The sequence below is a fragment of the Podarcis liolepis genome, assembly GCF_965112155.1.
Source record: "Podarcis liolepis genome assembly, chromosome: 11".
In the NCBI taxonomy this organism is placed as follows: domain Eukaryota; kingdom Metazoa; phylum Chordata; class Lepidosauria; order Squamata; family Lacertidae; genus Podarcis; species Podarcis liolepis.
The window spans coordinates 48220012-48231284 of record NC_139565.1 but is presented as its reverse complement, the minus strand read 5'-3'; positions in this window follow the sequence as shown (position 1 = coordinate 48231284).

Sequence of the window (11273 nt, the reverse complement as noted above, 5' to 3'; positions counted from 1 at the left end):
ATGAATGAAGGAGCCTAGTAGAAAGAGACCACCCATTATGCATTAATTTATGGACGAAATCCAGGATGTAAAACCAGGACTTGGGTAGAAAAAGGGCTATGACACTGAGCCACTGTAGCTCCTGTAAAGAGGTCAGGGGGTGGGAGTGGGGAGAAACTATTCAATCTCTGCCAGGGTTTCATTCCCCCTGCTCCACCCCCACATATCCCACAATATCCTTCAGCTTCAAAACCATCAGCTGCGACTACCCGCTCCCCCCCCCATATCCCTGCCACAGTTCCCAACAAGTTGGTTTATACTGCCACCCTGTGGCAAACTGCTTTTATCTCAAAGCAAACTGAAAATCAAGGCAGACACTCTATACCTCGGGTTAAGAACTTAATTCGTTCTGGAGGTCCGTTCTTAACCTGAAACTGTTCTTAACCTGAGGTACCACTTTAGCTAATGGGGCCTCCCGCTGCCGCCGCACGGTTTCTGTTCTCACCCTGAAGCAAAGTTCTTAACCCAAGGTACTATTTCTGGGTTAGCAGAGTCTGTAACCTTAAGCATATGTAACCTGAAGCGTCTGTAACCCGAGGTACCACTGTACTTAAAAGCAGCAGAAACCAGAAAGAGTTCTGGAGAGCTCAAAACTTTGTGCAATAATTTGTGACATATTGGCTAATAAGGGAGTAAAATTTCTGCATTAGCCTGAGAGAAGTTGCAAAGTAATTATTGTATTTTTATTCCATGCTTCCACCAAAGAGCTTTGGGAGGGATAGATGCTGTCCTCTACAGATGGACAGATCAATCTATTTCTGGTCCTTGCCAATTTCACAAGTGTTGGTGAAATTCTTATGGCTTTTCTAATGTTCTTAAGTTTATTCATAAGTGTGTTCCATTGCATTCCTGCATGTATGTGCAATTTAAATTTAAAGAAGAAACATAATTAAAGAACATTATTCCAACCTTTGGTCTCTGTTAAAAATCACACATCGCCTTGCCAACAAAGGTCCGTATAGTTAAAGCTATGGTTTTCCCAGTAGTGATGTATGGAAGTGAGAGCTGGACCATAAAGAAGGCTGAAAGAATTGATGCTTTTGAATTATGGTGCTGGAGGAGACTCTTGTGAGTCCCATGGACTGCAAGAAGATCAAACCTATCCATTCTGAAGGAAATCAGCCCTGAGTGCTCACTGGAAGGACAGATCCTGAAGCTGAGACTCCAATACTTTGGCCACCTCATGAGAAGAGAAGACTCCCTGGAAAAGACCCTGATGTTGGGAAAGATGGCGGGCACAAGGAGAAGGGGACGACAGAGGACAAGCTGGTTGGATAGTGTTCTCGAAGCTACCAGCATGAGTTTGACTAAACTGTGGGAGGCAGTGAAAGACAGAGGTGCCTGGCATGCTCTGGTCCATGGGGTCACGAAGAGTCGGACACAACTAAACGACTAAACAACAACAAACGACTAAACAACAAAAACAACAAAAACCACAATTTTTCTCTCGGTTCCCTCACTCCCAGCTTTACTCAAACTTCTGCCATTGTTTTAAACCACCACTTTCCCTAGCTCACTCCCATGCCATGGGAGCCAACAGTGTGATGCGGCAGCTAAAAAAGCCAATGCAATTCTGTGCTGCATCAATAGGAGTATAGCATCTAGATCAAGGGAAGTAATAGTGCCACTGTATTCTGCTCTGGTCAGACCTCACCTGGAGTACTGTGTCCAGTTCTGGGCACCACAGTTCAAGAAGGACACTGACAAACTGGAAGGTGGGACTCTCAAGAGTCTCCTCCAGCACCATAATTCAAAAGCATCAATTCTTCGGCGATCAGTTTGGGATTGTGCAAATCTTGTCATGTTGTAAGCCACCTTGAGCAGTTTTAACAATGGAAAGGCGGCATACAAATAAAGACGGTGATAAATGGGAAAAATAGTAGCAGCAGAGGTACAACCTTGAACTGCTACACCAGCAATAGCCATTTTCACCAAATGTAGCATAGCACTGAGAGAAAGAAGGACATGCAGAAGCAGAAAAAGGGACAACACACACCTCCACATGAGGTGACCGGAAGCGGAAGAGCGCTACTCCTTTGGTTTCCTTGATGCTGGCATTTTATTTGTCCCCCCCCCTCCCTCCCCAAGTACCCTCATGATGCTTTCTCTGGATTTCTTGGACGAAGTTCAGTGGATGAGTAAGCGGCAGTGGCAGTATGGATCCTGCATTTCACAGAGGAGATCTATTCTTAACTGATCGTATCAAGGAGCCAATCAGAGTGGGCGAAATTGTGGTCTTTAGCAGGGGTCAGCAAACTTTTGGGGGGGGGGCAGTCCACTGTCCCTCAGACCTTGTGGGGGGACTATATTTTGAAGAAAAAAATGAATGAATTCCTATGCCCCACAAATAACCCGGAGATGCATTTTAAATAAAAGCACACGTTCTACTCATGTAAAAACACCAGGCAGGCCCCACAAATAACCCAGAGATGCATTTTAAATAAAAGGACACATTCTACTCATGTAAAAACATGCTGATTCCCAGACCGGCTGCAGGCCGGATTTAGAAGGCTATTGGGCCGGATCTGGCCCCCGGGCCTTAGTTTGCCTTTAGGATAGAAGGGAGCAGCAGCTTAGCAACCCCTGCTGGTGCCTGGGGCAGAGCAGCACTTTCCCACCCCCCCGCCCCACCCAGTGCGGACTGCCCCCGCCCTTGGCTAGCTACGCTACTGGAAGGAAGGGCAATTCCAATAGCGCATTGGGCTTTGAAAATTCATGAGAAACAAAATGGAGACATCAGCTTATTGACGAAGAGTGATAATAATGCTGTTGATGACAGAGGCTTGTACAAGCAAGGCCAGCACTGGGTGGAGAAGAAAGACGTAGTAGGGTGAGTAAGAGGATTTGTGGCATACATTGCAACAGTGACCACTGTCCTCATTCTACTGGGCACCGAGAGTAGCCTGCAACCCAGGGAGGCCAACTGGAGATGTCGTTTACTCTGAGTAGACAATGGGGTGTGATGTATGCACATTTCACTGCTTCTTAACCAAGCTCGGTTTGGCTTTTGTTTTTGTTTCTCTACAGCAGTGTAACAGCAGAGTTGACCTCAGTATTTTCAACAGTTTGTCACGTTTTAGCATTTTTGCACATCAGTGAATTTTTATATTAAAAGATTTAAGAAAAAACAACACACCTCTACCGTTAGGATATTCCAGCATCCCAACATCTACATCATAAAAAAATAAAAACATTTTGGCTGCCATTCCATCTAATTTCTACAGGACCAGGCAACCAGCAATTACAGTATTTTATTGCAGCCCTTGTGGGCCACAATATACAACTGCTGGGATTCATTTAGCTTGGTAGGTAGGTCACCATTTTTGTAGGCCTGGAGCATATTAATAACTGCAAGAGAACTCTAAGCACAGTATCTATGAAACAGTGGCATACGGTGACATTTTTCATAGGGGAACAGTTAGGGCCAGAGGTGCCAGCTTGTGAGGGCGATGGAGGGGGGTGGCACATGTGGACACCACACCTCCCTCCCTAAGCCAGGCAGAAGCTTCCCAGGAAGGAGGCGCTAAGCTTTAATATTTTAATACAGGTATGTAACCTCGGGTTACATACGCTTCAGGTTACATATGCTTCAGGTTACACACTCCCCTAACCCAGAAATAGTGCTTCAGGTTAAGAACTTTGCTTCAGGATAAGAGAAATCGGGCTCCGGCGGTGCAACGGCAACAGGAGGCCCCATTAGCTAAAGTGGTGCTTCAGGTTAAGAACAGTTTCAAGTTGAGAACGGACCTCCGGAACGAATTAAGTACTTAACCCGAGGTACCACTGTACCCTAATTTACCAGGAACATTTAGGGGACAAGCCTAGTTGCCCTAGTCCACTGACTGCACACCACTGCTATGAAACTAAGCAAACTCTTGAAATCACCTACACATTTCTGTTCAAGAGCTATTTTTTAAGTCTACTATTCTGTTGTAGCTATTTCTAATACTCTTGCTCATGGTTACATCTCATGGGAATTCAGCTTTTCCCTGCTCCCCCCCAAGACACAGCTGTGGGCCTTCCTCCTTACTGTCATTATATTATTTTACCAAACTTAACCCATGGAGTCCATAGGCTATTATGCAAAAATAAAAATATTACTTTACTGCTCTCTTATCTTGCCATTCGGATGTTTTCATGATCTTTTGTGTTGTGGCAATTTTACCTTTGGAAATTGGTTTCTCCACTTCACTATAGCAGGGCCTAAAGGATATTTTGTTTATAAACTTCCCCTCTCCATCCATTCTTTCCCAGAGGGGCACCAAGCTCCCTTGCTAACAGCTTTGCAACTGCTCTTGCATCAGTTCAGCAACCTAAGTCTGTACTCCTATTGACAGAATGTGATGAAATTGCTGGTGCTTCTGATGCAAGGCCTTAGGCCCTTGGTGGCCAACGGAGTCAATCCGCTGTTTCAATGGTTGCAGCTGAGCCTGGTTTGGTACAAGTTAATGGCACAGAAAAGGCACTCCCAGGGACCTTTCGCTTCTCATTAACAAGCTTGCTGCCTTGTTACTGGCCCTTCTGTGTGCCTTTAACAGCAGGCAGACACACAGAGAGATGAAGCTTTTCCTACCATTTATCTCCCTGCCAGGAAAAGCCGTATTTTTCCCCCCTGACAGCAGAGTGCCAGTTCCCCTTAGCAACAACAGTCTCTCTATAGCAGAAAAGATGCTGTGAATGTGGTTCCAGAATGGCAGGATCCATACATATGAAATGCCAAATGCAATGTCTTGCAGTGTTAGCAACAGGTTCAGTCAGCAAAGCCTCTACTATTCCATCTTTATACATTTTTACTTATTTCACAGCTGGGGTTGGGTTTTTGAGGGACACTGCGCCTCCTCACATTGCCATCCTGGGCAACTGACCCTTTTGACTTCCTGTAAATAAATCTTTGGCTGTCTCACCTTCCATCAGGAAAAATCCTATACCAAGTGGGGAAGGATAAACTTCTAATCCCCAAATTGGTCTTGTTCTCACCTTGGTATCAAGCTAATACCATCATTCCTGGTTCCTGGGCCAATTAGACTTCAGCAAGCTCTGAATGACATAAGGCACCAGAGCAGAGCAACTACACCTCTGTTAAATAACAAACAACATTAGCATTTAAATTGAGATTGCCCAGGAGACAGGCAGCCCAGACAGAATACACAAACAGTTCCTAGAAGGGCCTGTTCAGGAGAAAGGTATGATTGTGTGAGAAGTAATTAATAAAAAGCTAAGCATACAGACATACAGGTTAAGCTCCTCAAAAGCAGTTTAGATACTGTAGAAAAAAGCCTGGACAAACAAACTGAGGATCATTGCAATTAAATATTAAATCAACACAAACTTCCCAGCGCTTAGATTTTTGGCAACCTTCTTCTACTTCAGGGACAGGGAACTTCTCTGGCCAATGCTCACAGATGATGGAAAGACATACAGTACTCTGTCCATCATTAGCTAAAGAGCTATAGGTTTCCTGATCTACTTGCAGTGTCTACCCTACCTCTGTCATGAAAGAAGAAGGCTGGTCTTTGGTTAAAGAGGGGAGGGACAAGGGTGAGTAGTTAATGCTGAACACCTTCTGAGGCAGAAAATAGCCTACACCCTTCCAGGAGTTTATGCACACTCCTCCAAATTCTCTGACTACCCTCCCCTTCAAATATCAACTTGTTAGATGCATAATTCTTATTATCTTAACTTTAAAAATAATAATATTGACCCAAACAAAGCCCCTTCTGGCGGTTCCCTCACTGCGAGAAGCCAAGTTACAGGGAACCAGGCAGAGGGCCTTCTCGGTGGTGGCGCCCGCCCTGTGGAACGCCCACCCACCAGATGTCAAAGAGAAAAACAACTACCAGACTTTTAGAAGACATCTTAAGGCAGCCCTGTTTAGGGAATCTTTTAATGTTTGATGCATTACGGTATTTTAATATTTTGTTGGAAGCCACCCAGAGTGGCTGGGGAAGCCCAGCCAGATGGGCGGGGTATAAATAAATTATTATTATTATTATACAAGTCAGGCTGTGGTTCCATCTGGCTCATTGTTGCCTGCACTGACTGGGAGAGGCTTTCCAGAGTTCCAAACAAGGAACATCCCCCAATGAGCGACAGTCCTTCCCCTAAAGAACAATAGTGGGAATCAATATCTGGCCACTTCCCAATATAAAAAGTGTATAATTCAGTGTACACTCTCATCACCGAGTAGAATATGTACTGAAATGTGAACGAATGAATACCTCTTAGTTCAAGGATTAGAACTATCAGATGCACAATAATAATAATAATAATATTTATTTATTTATACCCCGCCCTCCCCAGCCAAGGCCGGGCTCAGAGCAGCTTACAAGCAATAATAAAAACAAGATGAATGATTACAACTTAAAAACAAAAATAAAATACAACATTAAAATAATGGAACATTAAAATATTAAAATGTAGCCTCATTGCAGGAGGAGAAGGAAAAGAAAAAAGAAAGAGAGGGAGGGAGGGAATCAAACTGGCTCCAAGCCAAAGGCCAGGTGGAACAACTGTGTCTTACAGGCCCTGTGGAAAGAAATCAGATCCTGCAGGGCCCTGGTCTCATGAGGCAGAGCATTCCACCAGGCCGGAGCCAGAGTTGAAAAGGCCCTGGCTCTGGTTGAAGCCAATCTAACTTCCTTAGGGCCTGGGACCACTAGGGTGTTGTTATTTATGGACCTTGAGGCTCTCCGTGGGGCATATCAGGAGAGGCAGTCCCGTAGGTACGAGGGTCCTAGGCTGTGAAGGGCTTTAAAGGTCAAAAGCAGCACCTTAAATCTGACCCTGTACTCCACCGGGAGCCAGTGCAGCTTGAAAAGCACTGGGTGAATATGCTCCCATGGCAAAGACCCCGTGAGGAGCCTCGCTGCAGCATTCTGTACCCGCTGGAGTTTCTGGGACAGCTTCAAGGGCAGCCCCGCGTAGAGCGAATTACAGTAGTCAAGCCTGGAGATGACCGTTGCATGGATCACTGTGGCCAGGTCGGGGCGGGAAAGGTAAGGGACCAACTGCTTGATGCGGCGAAGGTGGAAAAATGTCGCCTTGGCTGTTGCTGTAACGTGCGCCTCCATGGAAAGGGAGGCGACAAGGATTACACCCAAACTCTTAACGGAAGGCAATGGCACTAATTGGGCCCCCGCAAGAGAAGGGAGTTGGTCCCTCATCCCCATGCCATCCCGACCTAGCCATAGGACCTCTGTCTTCGAAGGATTTAGTTTCAATCGGCTCCCACGAAACCATCCAGCCACAGCTTCCAAGCATCTGGTCAGTGTGTTCAGGGCTGAGTCGGTGTGGCCATCCATCAGCAGATAGAGCTGAGTGTCATCAGCATATTGGTGACAGCCCAGCCCAAAGCTCCGGATAATCTGGGCAAGGGGGCGCATAAAGATGTTAAAAAGCATCGGGGAGAGAATTGCGCCCTGCGGCACTCCACACACCAAGGGGTGGCGCGACGACATTTCCCTCCCTAGTGCCACCCTCTGTCCCAGACTAGAGATAAAAGAGCACAACCAGTTACCGGCTATGCCCTGTATCCCCACATCTGCGAGGCGGTGGTCCAGAAGATCATAATCGACCATGTCAAAGGCTGCTGACAAATCTAAAAGGATCAGCAGTCCTGACCCGCCTCAATCCAGTTGTCTACGGATATCATCTGTTAGGGCAACCAGAGCCGTCTCCGTCCCAAAACCAGGACGGAAACCGGACTGAAATGGATCTAATGCCGATGTTTCCTCCAGAAACCTACCAAGCTGTTCAGCAACCGCTCTCTCAATTACCTTACCCAGGTATGGAAGATTTGAAACTGGGCGGTAATTGGATAGGTCTAAGGGATCTAATGAAGTTTCCTTTAAGAGTGGACACACCACTGCTTCCTTCAGTTCCCCTGGGAATGTCCCCGTGTCAAGGGACAAATTGATAATTTCAACCAGGGGGGTCCGCGCAACATCTGGACACTCCTTAATCAGCCAAGACGGGCACGGATCAAGGAGGCAGGTGGTGGGCCTACCAACTTGGAGGAATCTATCCACATCAGTAGGGAGTATCCGATCGAAATAGTCCAACACTGGACCTGAAGTCAGTCGAGGGGCCTCCAGTTCACTCACTGCATCTAAATTGGCAGGGAGGTCACAGCGGAGCAACAGGACTTTCTCCGCAAAAAAGCTCGTGAATGCCTCACAGCTGTGGGTCGAATTTGTGCTTAAATTTGGTTGTCCTCCTAAGGACGTTATTGACCTAATTATTCTAAAAAGTTGTCCGGGCGAGAGCTAGCGGATACAATGGAAGCTGCAAAGTAAGATTTCTTAGCAGCTTTCATAGCCATCTCATAGGCTTTCATAAGCGTCCTATAAGATGTTCTTGAGGCTCCGTCACGAGTCCATCGCCATACTCGCTCTAGCCGTCTGACATCCCGCTTCATTTTCCGGAGCTCCTCAGTAAACCAAGGGACCCGGTTTCGACGGGGTCGCAGAGGGCGCTTAGGCGCGATCTCATCAATGGCTGCCAAGAGCCGGTTATTCCAGTCCTCAACAAGGTCATCTAATGAGTTGCCAGGAGGAGCAGGGTTCCGCAAGGCTTGTCGGAATCTATCAGGATCCATCAGTTTTCGCGGACGAGCCCAAATAGGTTTGCCACCCGAGCCGGGGAGGAACGGGAAGTCAATCTTGGCTTTCAAAGCATAGTGATCAGACCATGGCACTTCCACAGCGGGGAGCATGATCACATCTATGCCAGCCCCAAAGATCAGATCCAGCGTGTGGGCTGCTTGATGAGTGGGGCCCAAAACAAACTGGGAGAGCCCTAGTGTTGCCATGGAAGTCAGTACGTCCAGAGCCTGTGAGGAGGGAGCGGCATCGGCATGGACGTTGAAGTCTCCCAAAACCAGTAGGTTTGGGAACTCCAAGGCCCAGCACACCACCACCTCCAGCAGGTCTGACAGGGTGGCTGCCGGTGTGCTGGGTGGTCGGTACACCAGCCAGACAGCCAAGCTCTCCTTGGTGCCCCACACGAGACCAACACATTCAATGCCAGAGATCGCCGGTGATGGCAGAGCTCTGAAAGAGCAATCCTCCCGGAATAACAATGCTACTCCTCCCCCCCGACCCACAGTCCACGATTGATGGAGGACAGAGAAACCTGGGGGTGTTATCTCATGTAGGGAGACTACTTCACCTTCCCGTACCCAGGTCTCCGTCACACAAGCCAGGTCAATCCCCTGTGAGACCAAAAAGTCACGCATGGTGGCGGTTTTGTTGCCTATGGACCTGGCATTGCACAGCACCAATGACGGAGGTGTGTAATCCTTGCTCTCCCTACCCTCATCCCTTGGGATAGGGCGTAGATTGGAAGGGGTTCGAGGATCACTGCATCTCGAAACCCTTCGCCGATAGAGAATGTCTCTCGCATCTCCAGCTAATGGATCAGATAAACAGGTAGGTGGTGGGAAATACTTCTGCCAAGCACCCTGGAGAACCATAACCAGTCAGAGTAAACGATCTGGGCTCCCGGCAGCTGCCCATGCTGCATACAATATGGGCTTCCAACTAGATCCAGATAACCACAATAACTTTTAAAAAAGCCAAAGAACCCTAACATTTAAATAGGCCATTAGAACAGGGCAAAAGCCTTTCTTGGAATCAACACATTAATGCCTCTTAGAGCATTATGCACAGCATTAGGCATACACAGTGGGAGTAAATCCTACTTGCATGGGGACTTGACCACACATTTTTGTACACCAAAGAATTCTCTTCCTGCTGTACAGGCTCAGTGGGGTTTTTTTTACATTTCAAATGACAGCAAACCTATAGATGCACTCAGACACTTGTTTTTCCATATACTGTAGCAACTGGCAGAATGAGGTATTTAATACAATTGTCAAAAGGCGATAAGATCACACACAGAAACAGACATTTTGGGTACTGATTGCACGGTATTGCAGAGAAATTCAGTTGAGCAGAATTCTGATGAGAACAAAGGCTTAGTTTCTCCATCAAGAAAGCTGCTTGTTAATACCATACTGGAAGGCAACTGAGTGGGGAGGACGGGACTGAACTGGTGTCCAATGTTGCCTTCTGACTGCTTTGCAAGCAAATGCTCGCCACTTCTGTTAAAATTAGTTTTGAAATACCAAGATGCACCACCAGAGGGCAATGATAAAGGATGCTTAGCATTTCACTCCCCACCTCATCCCGAATCAATCTGGGTTTAACTTCTCTTTCAAAATCATTTAAATATCAGCTTTTCCCTATTCAGCTAATGGGCTCGCTGTCCAGCTTCACCTAGGACTGAAAAGACCCTGATATCACCTTGCTAGGGACTTTTCCATATAGAGTTAAAAAGCAGCAGAATAACAGGAACAATTTAAAAGGATGGCAATCAAGGCACCCCGGGTTGTGACAAAACTGCAAGGCTTTAACAATTCCTTCTGATGACTAATCACCGGTTTTGCATCCTGAGGAGACAACCAGGTACTTGCAGTATATGTTTACTGAGAGTTGTGGAGCTATCTGAAGCCTCTGCAAAGAAAGCTTCTATACCTGTGCTCCTAGGAAAGTAAGATCTGATTATATGCACCCAAAAATGTGTTCTTTTCTTTAAATTGATTCAGATATATTTATTTCGGCCTGATTGGGTCATTTCCACTTTCGTAGAAGCTCATTTAGAAATGAGCTTCTACCCCCACCCCATTTTGGATCTGCCCTGTAGACTCCTTCCCCACTCCCACCTGTACCTAAATTGTTAACTTATTTAAAGACCTTCCCCCCTGCTTTCAGCTCAACATATAGAAATGAAGCAGCTGAAATGCCCCCTCTGGCATGGAGATAAGTGATGGGAGAAAATTTTCTGTCAAATCTGAGTGCCCTTTTGCTGTTCAAGGCACAGGAGCAGAGGCAGTAAGAAATTTGGCAATTCTTCCCTCATCCAACCTTGGTTGCATTTTAATTTTGGATTTGGACAGCTACATGTTTGATATTGTTATTCACCATTTTGAATTTTGGGAATGTTTCTTTGTTACTTTTTTAACTCAACAAAATTGGACTTATCAACTAATTTCCATATATTCCACCTCCCTATTTATCAGAGTCAATCCCCATTTTCTGGGGTTTGTCCTTGGTGAGACACTGCTCATGTTTTGCCCCATCAGAGAAATGTTGCAGGATACATTTACATTTTTCTTTGTTAATGTGTATACATACACATGTGCTCTCCCACCCAAACAAAACATACTTTTTCCT